This window comes from Canis aureus, chromosome 29 (genome assembly GCF_053574225.1).
Source record: "Canis aureus isolate CA01 chromosome 29, VMU_Caureus_v.1.0, whole genome shotgun sequence".
NCBI lineage: Eukaryota > Metazoa > Chordata > Mammalia > Carnivora > Canidae > Canis > Canis aureus.
In genome coordinates this window covers 37,565,525-37,583,362 of record NC_135639.1, presented here as the reverse complement: position 1 = coordinate 37,583,362, position 17,838 = coordinate 37,565,525, and the positions used below count along the sequence as shown (strand labels likewise).

Sequence of the window (17,838 nt, the reverse complement as noted above, 5' to 3'; positions counted from 1 at the left end):
ATTGATTTCAGCTCAGGTCATGATCTCGGGGTTGGGAGATCAAGCCTCTGCACTGGGCATGGAGCCTGCTTAAGATGTTCTCTCTCTGTCCCTCACTGCTACTCAGACTGTCTCTAAAAAATAAAAAAAGAATAAACCCATGGGACGCCTGGGCGGCTCAGCGGTTGAGCATCTGCCTTTGGCCCAGGGCGTGATCCTGGGGTCCCGGGATCGAGTTCTACATCGGGCTTCCTGCGAGAAGCCTGCTTCTCTCTCTGCCTGTGTCTTTGCCTCTCTCTCTCTGTGTCTCTCATGAATAAATAAATAAAATCTTTTTTTTTTAAAGACTAAACTGAAATGACTAATAGATATCTGAAAAAGATGTTTTATATCATTTATCATCAGGAAAGTGAAATTTTTAAAAAAGATTTTATTTATTCATGAGAGACACAAAGAGAGAGGCAGAGACACAGGCAGAGGGAGAAGCAGGCTCCATGCAAGGAGCCTGACGTGGGACTCAATCCCAGGACTCTGGGATCACACCCTGGGCTGAAGGCAGGCGCTAAACCGCTGAGCCACCCAGGGATCCCTGGGAAAGTGAAAATTAAATCCACAATGAGACAACACTGTACAGCCAACAGATTGGCAAAGATTAAGAAGTCAATATTTAATAAAATATTCTCTTTATATATCGGTAAAGGACACATATTCCCAAATTTGGGGGATTAGGACATAGACTTTTTTGGCCATTATTCTGCTTACTACAGATTGGAACAATAAAAACTCTATACATTGCTGGTAGGAGTGTATATTGTTATAACCACTTTAGAAAACAACTGGATATTTCCCAGTAGTGTTGAATATGTGCATTTCCTATGAATCAGCAGTTCTACTTCCAACCTATACCTAAGAGAACTCTTGCACCTAAGCACCATGAAATAGGTACTGGAATAATCAAAGGTATCTAGTCCTAATAATTCTCTGATTGCATCACCTTTTTTTTTTCTACTAAAGATTTTATCTATTCATGAGAGACACACAGAGGGAGGCAGAGACATAGGCAGAAGGAGAAGCAGGCTCCTGGGGGGAAACTTGATGTGGGACTGGATCCTGGAACCCCGGGACCACAACCTGAGGCAAAGGCAGATGTCTGCTCAACCACTGAGCCACCCAGACATTCCTGATTGTATCACCTTTTTATTCTTGGGGATGTTTACTCTTTTCCAACCATATGAGATGTATAGTGAAGGATTTGGCTGGCCTTTGTTCCCTGATTCCAGGGAGGGAGACTCTAAGTCCTTAAAACTTCTCAAATGATAGGAATATCTTTGTTATTCATGGTGGGCCCTCAGACCACCCCTGAGTTTAAGCTAACAAGATGACTCAGGATAGGGGCTAGTCATACCAGCAAGACCAATTATGGGATTAGAGGGTTGGGACCTTGAGACATGACAACAGTCCAACTTCTGGGGAGGGGAGGAGGTTGGACATTGAACAATATGGGCAATGAATAATTCAATCATGCCTATGTAATAAAACACTGGACACAGAAATAAGAACATAGAAGCTCAGGTGAACTTCCCTGATTAATAGTACTCTGTGCTGGGAAGGTGACACATTTTGACTGTGTGGGGAGAGGTCATGGGAACTGTGTTTAGAACCTTTCCAGATCTTGCCCTATGAGTCTTTTTTTGTGGGGGGGATTGGTCCTGATTTGAAACCGTTTTGTTATGGTAGAACTGTAATTATGAGTACAGTGCTTAGCTGAGTTCTGTGAGTTGTTCTAGTGAATTATCAAACTTGAGAGGTAATGGGAACCTCTACATTTATAGCCAGTTGGTCAGAAGCTTAGGTGGCCTGGGGACCCCTAAGCTTGCAGCTTGTGTCTGAAATTATTGTAGTCTTGTGGGGACTGTGTCTTTAACCTGTGAAGTTTGACTTAACTCAGGGTAGTTAGTACCATAGCTACATTGCACAGACCCTTCTGTATTAGTCCTGCCTCAGGACTGTTATACTGGTTCCTCCCTCTGCTGGAACACCTTGCCCCAGATGGCCACATGGCACCATCTTCAAACCATTCAATTTCTGGCTAGATGTCAACTCAGTGGGAAATACCATAGAACTGCAAACTCTAACCCTGGTACTTTTCATCTTTTCCCTTGCATTTTGTTCTTAGTACTTCTCATCTTTTAACATACAATATAATTTCTTTTTTTAAAAAGATTTTATTTATTTATTTATGTATTTATTTATTTATTTATTTATTTATTTATTTATTTATGTGAGAGAGAGAGAGAGAGAGAGAACAAGCAGTGGGGAGAGGTAGAGGGAGAAGCAGACTCCCTGCTAGGAAGGGAGCCCGATGTGGGACTCCATCCTAGGACTCTGGGATCATGACCTGAGCTGAAGGCAGTCACTTAACTGACTGAGCCACCCAGGCACCCTATAATTTCTTCTTTAAAAATGTTAATTCTAGTTATATGTCCCTAGGATACCCATGTGGGAAGGAAATTTTACCTGTTTTGATCACTGTTCTGACCTAATAGCTAAAGTAGTGCCTGGCACATGGTAGGTGCTCAATAAATATTTGTTTAGTGACTGACTGAGTAATAGAAAAAATATGTTAGCTTCCCAAACATCAACTAGACCAAAAAAGTATAACAGAATACCAAACAATAGTCAATATTAATTAACTACACTCATCAATGTGCTGAATCTCACAAACATAATATTGATGATACAAGTAAGTGACTAAAAAAATACAGAGTATGATTCTATTCACAAAAGTTCAAAAACAGGCATACATATCTAGGGATAAAAATTTAAACATAGGGAAATAAATATCAGGATAATGATTACCTCTGGGAGGGAGGTGGTGGGGAAAGCGTACAAGAGCAAGCAATTGGGGAAGGGCACAAAGGGAGCTTCTCTTGTACTGGCAGTGCCCTATTTCCAAACCTAAGTCCTGGTTCCACTGGTTTTCTCATTGTGATTATTCCTGAAACTGTCATACACATTTCATACATTATTCTGTGTGTAGCACATATTTTCACAATTTAAGAAAAGGAAAGAAGTGCATTTGGGTGGCTCAATCAATTAAGTGTCTAACTCTTGATTTCGGCTCAGATCACGATCTCAGGGCCCTGGGATCGAGCCCCACATCAGGCTCTGTGCTCAAGCAGAGAGTCTACTCGAAGATTTTTCTCTCTCCTCACTCATGCTCTTCCTCTCTCTCTCTCTCTCTCCCCCAATCCAATAAATAAATAAATCTTTTAAAAGAAAAAGAAAGATCTACAGGAGGATGACTAAGTAGTGTTGAGCTCTCAGTTTCATTGACAAATTTATTGTGAATTTAGAGTGATAGCAGGGCTGTGTGATTGCCTCTACCAGCTCTTAGATACCTGAGGGGACATCTGGAGAAGGCAGAGTTGGATTTATCTGTCACTGGAGTTTCATCAAGTGAGAGACATGAGGGTAAAAGAATCAAGAAAATCCAGGGTGTTGGCAAGGGAACAACTGAAAACCTGCTCTACGGAAACAAGGCTAAAAAGGAAGACAAGTGAAGTTGGGAGGGAGAATGCTGAAATCCTGGGAAAAACTAGTTTGGATGGATAATCAGAGATCTAGAGGACCTAGCGCAGTCAGTGACCTGCACTCCACAGAAGTAAAAAGCTGTAAGCCAATGCCATCTTTGTGATGAGAGGTCTTGAAGGGGAATACATTTGAGGCAAGACAGTGTCTGGGTGCAACAGGAACAGTGGGTGGCTGTTTTAGTTCCCATAACCTCCAGAAATCCCTCTACCCTAAGGCCAGCGCAAATAAAACAACCTTCAAAATACTACCAGTGTCCAGCTATGCAGATGTGCCTTGGAATGTGCTCTGGAGCATGGACAGCAAGACTGCTTGGGGCAAAAGGACTGTTGGCTTTTCTCTTTTTCTCTGATTCAAGTACTTTTGGCTTTATCTGTAACACATGTCGAGTTTCAAACACTTATCTTCATGAGCATGGCTACCCTGTTCCAAGCAACCATCATTCATCATCTGACTATTGGAACAGCCTTTAACTACTCCCTCCAATTCCTCTGTGCACCCTATAGACTTCCTCATTTTGTAGCAACAGTGGCAATACTATATTCATTGGCAGTAATAAGTCATCCTGATTCCCTTCATAATAATAGATACAAAAAGGAGGGGAAAACCAAAAAAATACCTAAACAAAAAAGAGATGACAAGGTCACAAGAAACCTCTAATTATATGGGAGACTAAAATAACTTTTTAGGGGCACCTGGGTGGCTCAGTTGGTTAAGCTTCTGCCTTCAGCTCAGGTCACGATCCTGGGTTCTGGGATCGATCCTGGCATTGGGCTTCCTGCTCCACAAAGAGTCTGCTTCTCCCTCTCCCTCTGCCTGCCACTCCCCTGCTTGTGCATGAGCGCACGCTCTCTCTCTCAGTCAAAAATAAATAAACAAACAAACAAATAAAATCTTTTAAAAAATGAAATTATTTCTTAATTTACAGATAGTAAAATTCACTCTTTAGAGTACAGTTACTTTAGGTTTTGACAAATGCATAGTCATGTGACCACCACCACCACAAATCAAGCCACAGATACACTTTCAGGTCCCTACCATTTTCCCTATGCTGGAGTCATCCTTCCCTACCCCTCAATCCCACCAACCCCTGGGGAACACCAATCTGTTCTCCACTGTGTAATTTTGCCTTTTCTAGAAGTCATATAAATGGAATCATACAGTTTGAATCTTTTTGAGTCTGGCTTCTTTCACTTAGCATAATGCCCTTGAGAATCGTTCATGTTGTTGAGTGGTATTCCATTGTATGGATGTGCTACAATTTGTTTATCCTTTCACTCACGGAGGGACTTTTGGGTTGTTTCCAGTTTGTCTCAAGAACTTGACAGAATACGAACTACATTCAGTAGCAATATAGATTTGGACTTGATTAGCCGACCTGACCTAACTGATATATGCAGAGTATTCATTCCTTTCAAGGGCATATGGGACATTTACCAAAATAGAACATATTCTGGGCCATAAATGTATGAGTAGATTTCAGAGAATTGAAGTCATTCAGAGTTCATCCTCTGCCTGTTATATAACTAAACTGGAACTCAATAATAGGAAGATAACTAGAAAATCACCTAGCATTTGGAAACTAACCAACACCCTTCCAAATAATTCATGGACCAAAAGAGAATCAAAATGGAAATTGAAGAATATCTTGAGCTAACTGATAATAAAAAACCCTGAAAACTTGTGAGACAGTAAAGCAGTGCTTGAAATGTATAGCTTTAAATGCATATAGTAGAAAAGAAGTTTGAAAATCAATGAGCCTAGCTTCCAACTTAAGAAACTGAAAAACAAAACAAAACAATAAATATCTTCCCCAAAGCAGAGATACAGACATAATAAAACAAAGGGTAGACAGCAATGAACTAGAAGGTATAACAAATAAAACAAAGTCAAAAGATTTCTTTGAAAAAGATTATAAAATTGACAAAACTCTAGCAAGACTGATCAAGAAAAGAAAGAGAAAACAAAGATTCTCAACATCAGAATGAAACGTGGGACACCACTATATATTCTGCAGACATCTGAGGGCTAATATAAGGATGTTATGAACAACTGGTCAGTAAATTTGAAAATCTAGCCAAATTAAAAATATTTCAAAAAGACAATTTATCAAAAGTGACTTTGGAAGAATTAGCTAATCTGCGAGGCCCTAGGTCTATTAAAGAAAATGAATCTAATTTAAAACCTTCCCATCATGAAAATCAAGGTGCAGATGGTTATTAATATTCTCGTTGAAAACCAATTGAGAGCACAAATTTATGATTTGTGTATTATCACTTATGTATATTATACTTTAAAAGTTATATATGTTCACTTAATAATAACAAATGCTCGCTTAAATATAGTGGTGGGTGGGGGTACTGATGAAACAAAATTGGCCACATATTGATGACTGTTGACGTTGGGCCAGTGGGCTTACTACTTTCTTAGCTCCTACTTTTGTAAATGTTTGAAATTTTCCGTAACAAAATATTTTTGTCAGGAAAAGTCAGACCATAACATAACTTTGCAAAACCCTCCACCAGCTTGGCATTGAGTCAAAGCCACAATGGGCCAATGGCCAATCAGGGTCTCCCTGATCTGGTCACTTTGGCACTTCCTGGAATCTCACTCTCTACCACACTTGCCACTCTGTCTCCTCGTTATTTGCTTGCACACACTCAACGCATATTCTTACATCTGGGTCTGTGCACTTGGGGTTGTTCCTTTTGCCTCAAATATTCATTCTTCGGACTTAGTTGTGACTTGCTTCAGTCAGGTCTTGGCTCAGATGTCACTCCTTCTGCAAAGACTTCTCTGACCTGCCAAAATAAAAGAATTCCACAAACTGGACTCCCTATGCCCTGTCTTTGCCATGCTTTTCTCCAGAGCATCTGCATCATCTGACCTATAAAATATTTTCTTGTGCTTTTTATTTACTGCCTGCTTCCCACAAGAATGCAAACTTCAACCAGACAGGAGGATTCACACCTGTTTCCCAGTGCCCAGAATGACACCCAGCGTACTATAGGCACTCAATAAACATGTACTGAATGAGTGAATGTGAAAGGTCCCCAGCCCCACCAAGGGGGGGTCTATGAAGTACTTACTTCCCCTTTCCTTCCACCCAAACCTCTTCATCCTGTGAGCTTCCTGGCCCTAGACCTGTTCCACTGTAAAGGTCACTCCTGACACCTGAAGTTGTGACCAGAGAGGGAGGATGCCTGTTCAGAGAACAAGAAGCTTCACTGGGAGGCAGAAGACCTGGATCCCCCTTCCTCCTCATAGTGGTTTTGGAGAAATGGGGACTATAGAATCTCTCAGGGTGGTTTTTGAGCCTTGCTCTGCCTGCCTGCCTGATCCTGCAGGGTCATGTCACTTCCCTACCATCAGTTTACTCACCTGCAATGGGAACAAAACCAACACCAACTTCACAAGATGGTTGTAATGGTTAAGGGGAATAATCAAAGGGACCAAGAGTTGTCTACGGAAGCGGTTCCAGAAGCCAAAATTTGGGCGTCTCTAGGGAGTCCCCAAAGGTTCTTTCACAAATACGGTGGTCACATCACCGTTGGGGGGTGTTTGTTGGGCTACCTTTTCGTAAATGAAGGCTGGCTCGCTATCTCCCTGCGCTCTCTCTGTGCCTCCTACCCCTACCCTGTGCCCCGCCCACGCGCTTCACCTCTCGTTCCACCTCGGTGCCGCGCTTTCCCTCTCCACGCGCCCGCCCCGCGCCCGCCCCGCCTGCGCCCGCCCCGCACCCTCGCCCCGCGCCCGCCCGCCCGCTCCCCGCGCTCTCGCGCCCGCCCGCTCCGTGCCCGCCCCGTGCCCGCCCCGTGCCCGCTCCGCGCTCGCTCGCGCTCCCGGCGCCGGCTGCGGAGGGAGCCGCTCTGCCCGCAGCTGGCGCAGCGCGGGGGCGGCTGCGGGTGGGCGGGTGCCGCGGGCCCGGGCGCCGAGCATGAGCCGCCGCCGGCGCGGGCAGCGCGCTGCTTGGGGCCCGACTGCTGCGCGGGGGCTGCGCGGGAGCTACGCCGGCCGGGACCGAGGTAGGCAGCGGGCGCCGAGCCTCAGTCCCCCGGTCCCTCCCTCTCCCGCGGGCAGCCCGCTCCGGCCTCCGGCGCGGGCGGGGCGCACGCGGGCCGCGGGTCCCGCCCGGCGCGACTGTCGCGGGGCCAGGGAGGGCACCGGCTGCCGGCGCGGGGCGCGGGGCGCGCGTGGAGCGGGGCGTGCGGGCGCCCAGCGCGGAGTTGCCGGGAACTCCGCCCCGGGCTGGACAGCGCCGGGACCCCGTCCCCAAGCGCCTGCGGGACTCCGGGCGGCCTCTGCCTGGGCGTGGCGGGAGTGCGCTCCGCAGGCGGGCGCGGGCACCGGCTGGCAGGTCCGCTGCCCCGGGCTTCGCGTGGGGGAGGGGGCTGGGAAATCTGAGGAGCTTGGGGCTGCGCAGTCGGAAGTTTCCATTTGCTTGTCTGCATTCTGGGCCCCGCGGTGGCATCTCACGCCCTTGCTGTTTGGCGAGGAATTGGGGCGTGAGCTCAGCATTTGAAGGGAGACGACCAGGGCGAGATACCCCTCTCTGCACCTTGGGCAAGGGTCATTTCAAGGACCGTGCTGTCTTTGCCCCGGGCCTCGCAGGGCTTGGGGCAGGTGCAGTTGGTTCTGGGCTGCGTGTGCGAGGGAGGGAGGGGGCGCCTGATGGCTGGGGAGACACGCATCAGGCCCTTGCCCCCTGCATCCCTAGCGGCTTCTGAGCGCTGGAGCTGGTGGATATTTACGGGAGGCTGCCTGCCTCTTGGGAGCCACCTGGGGGCTAAGATGTGGTGGTGGCCAGCCTCCTTCATTCCCTGCTTGGAGCTGTGAGTCCCATCTGGTTCACCCTCCCCACTACTGTCATTCTTTCCCCACCCTCCGGAGCAAAGGCAAGGCCCAGGTGGCCACCTGCCCTTGGAGTCCAGGACATATAGAGTCAGGTTGGCGTTCAGGGGAACCTCAAAGAAGCAGTGGTCTGCTCTGCCCCTCTGGGGTCTTCCGCCTCCTTCTGGACACAGTCTTGCCCAGTTCAGCCTAGCTTCTCTCCCCACAGGAGGCCTAGAGTGCAGAGCAGCAGCTCCCATTATGAGCAGGGAACTAAGGAGTTGGGAGGCCACAGGTCTTGACTTCTGAACTGCAGCCAGGTTGCAGGCCTCCCAGGGACTCAGCTTCCCCATCTCTAAATGGTTTCAGTGACTTTTAGGGGTATTTCCCCCAACATCCAGGGACACTTTGCACTGGAACCTCAGGACCCCAGCCCAGAATAGGAGGAGGGAATCTAGAGTGGAAGGACGTAGAAGACGTTGGCTCTGGACATGTGGATGAGTTCTGTGCCCTGCTAGCTTTTATTTGTTGTTAGAGACACGGGTCATAGTGACCAGCAGCACTCGGGGTGGTCATGGCTAGGTAGGGGGTGGCAGTAGAACCTATAGGCCCTGCCCCTGAGAAGGGAATGAGTACTAGTAGAGACTTCCCAGAGGAGGTCTGTGTACTCTGTGTACTCTTGCATATGGCTGTGTACTCCCAGGGCAGCTGTGTACTCTTGCCTATGGCTCCTGGGTTTAAGAGCACAAGTAGCTGTCCCCAGGTATGCCATGGGGGCCTGAAAGCCAGCCAGCAAGTTTGTTTTTCTCTGGGAGGCATCCTTGAACTGCCAGCCTGATGGCTCTCTTCCACCTGGCAAATTGTGGAAATGGAACAGTTCACACAGAGCAGAGGGTTTTTTTGGTGTAACTTAGCAACTGAAGGCAGAGGAAGAGGATGGGGGAGAAATGCCAGCGCCACTGGCATTGGTGCTGGGCTGTCTTGAGTGAGGCCAGTGGCTGGTGGGCCTGGCCAAATGGGGAGGGCATCCCAATGCAAGTGGCCCCCTTAGGCTGACCAGCTGAGGAACAGACCCACTGGTCCATCCCCCGGGTCCTTCAAAGGAGAGTAACTGGGGGCGGAGATGCTCAGGTATGGCCTGAGAAACCCCTGAGTACACCTGCCTCCCCGGCTGCAAAATGATGGGCTGAATGAGCAGTATTGGAATAGATTTGGTTGATTTTTAGATTTTAACCGCAAAACCCTCAAGCCACATGTTTCACAGAAGCCAAATTTGTCAAATAGGCCAAGTAAAGGTACAGGACTTGGGGCATCCAGCCAGAGTCCTCACAAGTGGTGGTGCTGGCATAGACTAGTGTGGGGTGCATACCTCTGCATCACCCTACCCTAGAATAGGGGCTCTGGGCCTCCCCAACAGGGCCTGCTGGGGGCAGGTCCCAGGGCCCTCGTGGCAGAGAGGGCTGGTGATACAGATGGGGGCCTGTCCAGGTGGTCCTAGCACTGTTGCTGCCCCCTGCTGGGGCTCCTCCTCCCTCCCTCTTTTCCTCCTGAGGCCATCTGCTTCAGCCCTGGTCTGCTCTGGCTGTTTTTCTCTGAGAGCTTCCAAACGCTGAGCAGAAATCTTCCTCCTGTAACTCCCACCCACTCCAGGCTGCCTCTCAGTTCCTTTGCCCTTGCTTGCCCACCTCCCTCCTGTGGATGAGTGTTTACTTAGCAACTTGTCTTCCAGGCAGAATCTGAGGAGGGAGCAGAGTAGAAGGGAGGGGTGCCTGTCATCATGGGGTGCTGAAGTGGCATCAGGTAGGGAAGCTGCCAGGCCCACGGCCATGAGGGGAGGGCCTCTGACACCTACTGGTCACACGTCAGGGACCCCTGACCTGCAGGGGCCTGGGAGGATGCTCTGCTCTTTCTTCAGAGTATATGCCCTTCTCACCTCTTTCTGAGCACAGAGCCTGGGGCCGTGGGTGTGCGTGTTTATGTGTCAAAGAGTAAACACAAGGATGCCTGGCTGGCACAGAGTTGGCTCTGGGTCCGTTCAGAATGCCCCTGTACTGGGGATGCCAGGCAGTCCCAAACTGACAACCCTAGAGCAGGGTTTGAGAAGGTCAGCAAATTGTCAGCCTGGCAGTGGTGTGGCAGGAACCATGGGAGGGAATGAAAGCCCCATTGCGTCCTGGCCTGTTCAGAGTGTAGGAGGGACAGAGACCAGAGCTCATCCTGGGGAATGGGGGGCCTTGGGGATTCACCTCCTAGGACAGGCTTCAGAGAGATTGTGAGAGGTGTCTGGCCAACAGTATGAGAGTGTTAGGATCCATACAGATGCCTGCCAGGAGGGTGGCGGTATGCCTCCAGTCTGCCGCTGACCCTGCCAGAGGGTGGGCCATAGGATGGCCTCAGGTGTCTGAATGCTCTGGTCTGCAGAAACATTTCCTAAGAACCACATAGGTGCCTTTGAGTATGGTCCAGGGCAACCCCCAGTGATCCTCTGGGGAAGTTTCTACCCACTCACTTATTTGCCAGGAAGCCCCTCAGGTTCCATGTGGTGGTGCCGGGATGTGGACATAGCACAGGAGAAAAGAGCCTCTCACTCCACCTCCCCACCACGAGCACCTGTGCTGGGTCTGGGGGGACAGGCTGAGGGCCTGTGCTGCCCTGGGTGGTGGGTGGTGGTGGGAGCTCAGAACCTGCCATATCCCTTCTGAGTGGCTGTGGGGTTTTCTGCTGTGCAGGGTGAATTCAGGGAGCAGTGGGGGAGAAGCAGCTCAAGGAGAGGCTTGGCACTGGGCCTCACTGAGTCTCCCTGACTCTTTAGAGGAGAACATCCCATTTTGCCCATGGGTCATACACTGTGAGCCCCCTGAGAGAGGGAGCCAGCCCTGGGGGCAAGACATTAGGCACCCAGGGGGACTTCATTCCATTCGCCAGCTCTTGTATCATTTCCTCACAGGTGAGGTGTTGCTCTTTTAAGTTGATAGGTGATATTGTCAAAGGTGATATTATTTTCTTTAAAAACATTTTCTTTTAAAGATTATTATTCGGGGGGGAGAGAAAGAGAGAGAGAGAGAGAATGCGAGTAGGGGGAGAGGCAGAGGGAGAAGGAGAGAGAATCTCCAGCAGACTCCATGCTGAGCTTGGAGCCCTACTCGGAGCTCCATCCCAGGACCCTGAGATCATGATCTGAGCCAAAATCAAGAGTCTGACACTCACCTGACTGAGCCACCAGGCATGCCAACTTTCATGAAGCTTCTTCCAGCTTAAATACAACAAACTGCTCTCTGCTATCTCTCCCACCAGCTATTTTCCCCTTTCTCTCCTCCTCCCCCCTGCAAGTAGGCTGCCTTTGAAGCTGTGTTCTCTGCTTACTCATTCCATATCCTCACTTCCCACTCCCTTCCAGCCCACTCCAATCTGGCACGCCCTCTTCACTCCTGGAAAATGCTCTTCAGGTGCCCGTGGACATCTACAGCCCTAGTGGTGTTCACTGCTCCTTCTCCCAGGCACTTGTCCCCTGGACTCTGCAGGCCCACTCCTGTCCTCTGGCCACCCTGCAGACCTCTCTGCAGGCTCCCCCTCTTCTCCAGGGGCCACTCACTAGTCCTGTTCCTCAGAATGTGGACCTATACCGTTTCCTCCCCAGCCATGGCCTCTGGTCCCTCCATGATGCTGATCCCATTCTAACCCATATCAGTCCAGCCTGTCCTCTGGGCTCTATCAGCATTCTAGCCAGTGCCTGCTAGATGCCTCATGGATGACCATGGGCAGCCTGTCCACTGTCATTGTGCCCCTGAACCTCTCCTATTCCAGCCTCCCCGTTGGAGCAGTTGGGATGGCCAGGTCTACCCTCACATTGATTGAGTGGTCCACCCCAGACCTCTCTTCCACCCCTTTCCCCCAGCCACTGCTACCTCCACAGGTCGGGCTAAGCCCTTCAGCCCCGGACATCTGCAGCAGCATCTTTCCCCTGCGATTCCTTCCCCACACCACAGCCAGGTGACCTTTTTAACCTTCTCTTTGTAAAAAGAACCTTCTGTTCCCATGCAGGATGTCCTTTCCCCACCTCGTTGGCTCCCAGCCTTCCTTGAGGGTGCTCTCCTGCATGGGTGTGTGGTGCAGGGTGCTCTGAGCCCTCTGCAGCACATTGCCCCCATGTAGTTGTCTGTGATCTCTTGCAGTCAAGTGCACACTTGGCCTGTTGGCTCCAGTTGCCCCCTCAGCTCCGAGATGGTGGCTGGGCTAGTGGATTCAGTGAGCCTTCCTGGAATATGTGTGAAAGCGTGAGCTTGTGCATGTGATGGGGCAGAGACATGCAGCTCTGTGTGGGAACATGGGCAGGGGGCATCTGGCCTGGACTATGTTGCTGTCCCCGCTCAGGGAGAGGAGAGGGGAGCAGACCCAAAGCTCTGGGACAGACAAGGGGCAGTCTCTGGGGAGCTGGACTTTCTCAGGAAGTAGTGGGGGTAGGGCTGGGAGGCCAGGCCCCTGCTTGTTGTCGCCACCACTTCCGTTTCTCCAAGTGTCACCCTCAGACTCTACCTTGAAGAGAGAGTTCTCCCTGGATCTGGTTGCCATGGCAACACTGTTAACAAAGAGTAGCTTTGGTGGAGGAGGCTGGCTCATCCAGAAGCTGAGGGGGCTGGGAGAGGGTGTGCCTGTTCTGATGGGTTTATTAGCTGAGCTGGTTTCCCACCCCCAGGGCTGCCTGAACTGCATGGACCCCTCCCTGGATCCTTTCCATCTGTGGGGCTCTCTGAGCCTCTGATCTTCTGACCCTTGCCATGTGAATGTCATGAAGTCTTTAGATTCCACCTGGATCCCAGCCACAGCTAGGTCCCCCCGGCAGACCCAGGGAGGCTTCTGACTTGGGATGTGGGAGGATGTGCCCAGTCCCAGCCCTGGCACTTCCTGGGGTGAGGAACCCTATTTTCTTGCTGTAGAAACCCAGGCTTGGAGGCCAGAACTTCTCCTACCTAGGATTTCCTGAAGACTGGGTCTGTGTTCCAGCCCCTTCCAGCTGTGGACTGTGAACATTTGGGTTCCCTTCCTCCTCTGAGGCTATGGTCTTGATTACACGCGGTAAGGACGCACAGCGCTGGGTGAGAGCCTGGAGCTTTGTGGCCCTGGCTGTAGTGACAGGGGAGGGTTGGTGCCTCTTGCTGGGACCCAGGTCTCTGCCCTTAGAGGTGAGAGACAGGGATCCTCAGAGCTGAGGGACAGGGATGCAGGAGGGAGGCTGGCTGGTGAACCAGCTGGGAGCGGGGGCAGTGGTTAATGTCCCATGGGGTTGGAAGCTCACATAGAAGGAGCTCATGGAGTTCCTAGGGGGAGCCTCCGCAGCTTTCATGAGTTAATCACTCAGGGCAGGCAAGAGGCTGTCAGTTATTCATTTTATTGTTGTTGGTATTAGTAGTGGGTGGCCCCTGCTGGGTGGATGAGGCCAGGAATACAACATCAGGCCTGCCCTTGGGAAAGCCCACCTCATTTCTACCCTGCCCATGGAAGGCCAGGGCCCTTCCTGCTGAGCTCCACCACATGAAGGGGCCTCCCCTATCCTGTACTACCTCCCTCCATTGGCGTGGGAGCCCAGATGACTACCTTCAAGGTGAGTGTGTCTGTGAGTGATCCTGTGAGGGATCGCTGGAGTGGGTGACCTGGGAACACTTGGTCCCTGGGCTCCCACTGCTGGGTCAGCAGATGGGGTTTCTCAAGGATTTAGAAGCGGGGACTGACAGTGAGCAGGGTTGGCCAGAGTCCAAGCTGTCACTCTGGGGAAGACCATGACGGCCAGATTACTTCCAAGAACAAGGCGGGGAGGAGTGGAGGGAGCACGTATGGGGCGGGGCCTGGAGGGGAGCCACCCACAACCCTAGCGTCACCACCTGGACCATGCCCCCAGCGATGCAGTGGCTGAGGTGCTTAAGGGTACTTGCAGAAGCAGGAGGTCAAGTATCTGCAAACTGGCCGTAAAAACACCTCAAGGAATATCACAAAAACACTTTTTCTACCTACAATGCAGTAACGACAGAAATTAATAACAAAACATAACTCTAAAAAGTCTAATATTTGGAAAATTTTAAACACATGTATAAATACACAGTGGGTCAAAGAAGAAATAATAATAGATCTAATAGAAATTAGATTTCCCTGATGGGAAGTGATGCAGAGCATTTTCTCACCTGCTTGTTGGCCATGTCTATGTCTTCCTCTGCGAGATTTCTGTTCATGTCTTTTGCCCATTTCATGATTGGATTGTTTGTTTCTTTGGTGTTGAGTTTAATAAGTTCTTTATAGATCTTGGAAACTAGCCCTTTATCTGATACGTCATTTGCAAATATCTTCTCCCATTCTGTAGGTTGTCTTTTAGTTTTGTTGACTGTTTCTTTTGCTGAGCAGAAGTTTTTTTTATCCTGCTTAAGTCCCAATAATTCATTTTTGCTTTTGTTTCTCTTGCCTTCATGGATGTATCTTGCAAGAAGTTGCTGTGGCCAAGTTCAAAAAGGGTGTTGCCTGTGTTCTCCTCTAGGATTTTGATTGAATCTTGTCTCACATTTAAATCTTTCATCCATTTTGAGTTTATCTTTGTGTGTGGTGTAAGAGAATGGTCTAGTTTCATTCTTCTGCATGTGGATGTCCAATTTTCCCAGCACCATTTATTGAAGAGACTGTCTTTTTTCCAGTGGATAGTCTTTCCTCCTTTATCGAATATTAGTTCACCATAAAGTTGAGGGTCCACTTCTGGGTTCTCTATTCTGTTCCATTGATCTATGTGTCTGTTTTTGTGCCAGTACCACACTGTCTTGATGACCACAGCTTTGTAGTACAACCTGAAATCTGGCATTGTGATGCCCCCAGCTCTGGCTTTCTTTTTTTAAAATTCCCCTGGCTATTCGGGGTCTTTTCTGATTCCACACAAATCTTTATTTTTTTATTTTTTTATTTATTTATGATAGTCACACAGAGAGAGAGAGGCAGAGACACAGGCAGAGGGAGAAGCAGGCTCCATGCACCGGGAGCCCGACGTGGGATTCGATCCCGGGTCTCCAGGATCGCGCCCTGGGCCAAAGGCAGGCGCCAAACCGCTGCGCCACCCAGGGATCCCTGATTCCACACAAATCTTAAGATGATTTGTTCCAACTCTCTGAAGAAAGTCCATGGTATTTTGATAGGGATTGCATTAAATGTGTAAATTGCCCTGGGTAACATTGACATTTTCACAATATTAATTCTGCCAATCCATGAGCATGGAATATTTTTTCATCTCTTTGTGTCTCCCTCAATTTCTTTCAGAAGTGTTCTGTAGTTTTTTTTTTAATTTTTATTTATTTATGATAGTCACAGAGAGAGAGAGAGAGAGAGAGAGAGAGGGAGGCAGAGACACAGGCAGAGGGAGAAGCAGGCTCCATGCACCGGGAGCCCGATGTGGGATTCGATCCCGGGTCTCCAGGATCATGCCCGGGGCCAAATGGCAGGCGCCAAACCTCTGAGCCACCCAGGGATCCCTGTTCTGTAGTTTTTAAGGTATAGATCCTTTACGTCTTTGGTTAGGTTTATTCCTAGGTATCTTATGCTTTTGGGTGCAATTGTAAATGGGATTGACTCCTTAATTTCTCTTTCTTCAGTCTCATTGTTAGTGTATAGAAGTGCCACTGATTTCTGGGCATTGATTTTGTATCCTGCCACACTGCCGAATTGCTGTATGAGTTCTAGCAATCTTGGGGTGGAGGCTTTTGGGTTTTCTATGTACAGTATCATGTCATCTGCGAAGAAGGAGAGTTTGACTTCTTTGCCAATTTGAATGCCTTTTATTTCTTTTTGTTGTCTGATTGCTGAGGCGAGGACTTCTAGTACTATGTTGAATAGCAGTGGTGAGAGTGGACATCCCTGATCTTGTTCCTGATCTTAGGGGAAAGGCTCCCAGTGCTTCCTCACTGAGAATGATATTTGCTGTGGGCTTTTCATAGATGGCTTTTAAGATGTTGAGGAATGTTCCCTCTATCCCTACACTCTGAAGAGTTTTGATCAGGAATCAATGCTGTATTTTATCAAATGCTTTCTCTGCATCTATTGAGAGGATCATATGGTTCTTGTTTTTTCTCTTGTTGATATGATCAATCACATCGATTGCTTTATGAGTGTTGAACCAGCCTGCATCTCGAGGATAAATCCCACTTGGTCATGGTGAATAATCTTCTTAATGTACTGTTGGATCCTATTGGCCAGTATCTTGTTGAAAATTTTTGCATCCATGTTCATCAGGGATATTGGTCTATATTTCTCCTTTTTGGTGGGGTCTTTGTCTGGTTTTGGAATTAAGGTGACGCTGGCCTCGTAGAATGAGTTTGGAAGTATTCCATCTCTTTCTATCTTTCCAAACAGCTTTAGTAGAATAGGTATGGTTTCTTCTTTAAACATTTGATAGAATTCCCCTGGGAAGCCATCTGGCCCTAGACTTTTGTGTCTTGGGAGGTTTTTGATGACCGCTTCAATTTCCTCCCTGGTTATCGGCCTGTTCAGGTTTTCTATTTCTTCCTGTTCCAGTTTTGGTAGTTTGTGGTTTTCCAGAAATGCGTCCATTTCTTCTAGATTGCCTAATTTATTGGTGTATAGCTGCTCATAATAAGTTTTTAAAATCGTTTGTATTTCCTTGGTATTGGTGGTGATCTCTCCTTTCTCATTCATGATTTTATTAATTTGAGTCTTTTCTCTCTTTTTTTTAAATAAGGCTGGCTAGTGGTTTATCTATCTTATTAATTCTTTCAAAGAACCAACTCCTGGTTTTGTTGATCTGTTCCACAGTTCTTCTGGTCTCTATTTCATTGAGTTCTGCTCGAATCTTTTTTTTTTTTTTTCCGAATCTTTATTAATTCTCTTCTTCTGCTGGGTGTAGGATCTATTTGCTGTTCTCCAGCTCCTTTAGGTGCAAGGTTAGCTTTTGTATTTGAGTTCTTTCCAGTTTTTGGATGGATGCTTGTATTGTGATGTATTTCTGGGGGGGGGGGGGAGATTTCTAATCATCATCCCAACCGCTGAGTATGTGTGGAGGACCAGCATGTTCAGGGTGTAGTAGAACAAACAAAATCCAGAAATAGTTAGGAAATGGACAGAACAGGTAATTGGAAGGTGCTTGGGGGAAGTGGGAGGGAGTGTGGGGGGCTTTTGTTTAGAATAGAGTAATTAGGGCAGCCTCACTGGAAGGTAGAGCTTCAGCCCCTTGGACATCTGGGGGCAGGGGCTCTTTGCAGAGGGAACAGCTGGTCCCAGGCCCCGAGATGGACGTATGTCACCATGTCCAGGAAGCCAAGAAAGCCAGGGGACACACAGTCCATGGCCGGCAGTAACTGTAGGCCATTGATGACATGTCACTCTGGGGTGAGCTATGGACTTATGGCTTTACTGGGACCTCGTGCCTCCTCTGCAGCTTAGCCATGTGCTCGTGTGGAT

The 17,838-nt window shown here is 48.6% G+C and overlaps 1 protein-coding gene across 10 annotated transcripts in view; it reads left to right on the top strand.

Annotated features, from left to right (window-relative positions):
- Positions 1-17,838, top strand: part of RASGEF1A (RasGEF domain family member 1A) — a 216,018-nt gene that overhangs the window by 124,627 nt on the left and 73,553 nt on the right. For 2 of the 10 annotated variants that reach the window (XM_077878502.1, XM_077878500.1), the window contains exons 1-2: positions 7,516-7,595; positions 13,335-13,473. The exons of 7 other annotated variants lie outside the window; for them this stretch is intronic. The gene's annotated coding sequence lies outside the window, so the exon portion shown is untranslated. Of the gene's footprint in view, positions 1-7,479; positions 7,596-13,334; positions 13,474-17,838 lie in introns of those variants that run through there. One more of the 10 variants, XM_077878499.1, reaches the window with a different exon arrangement.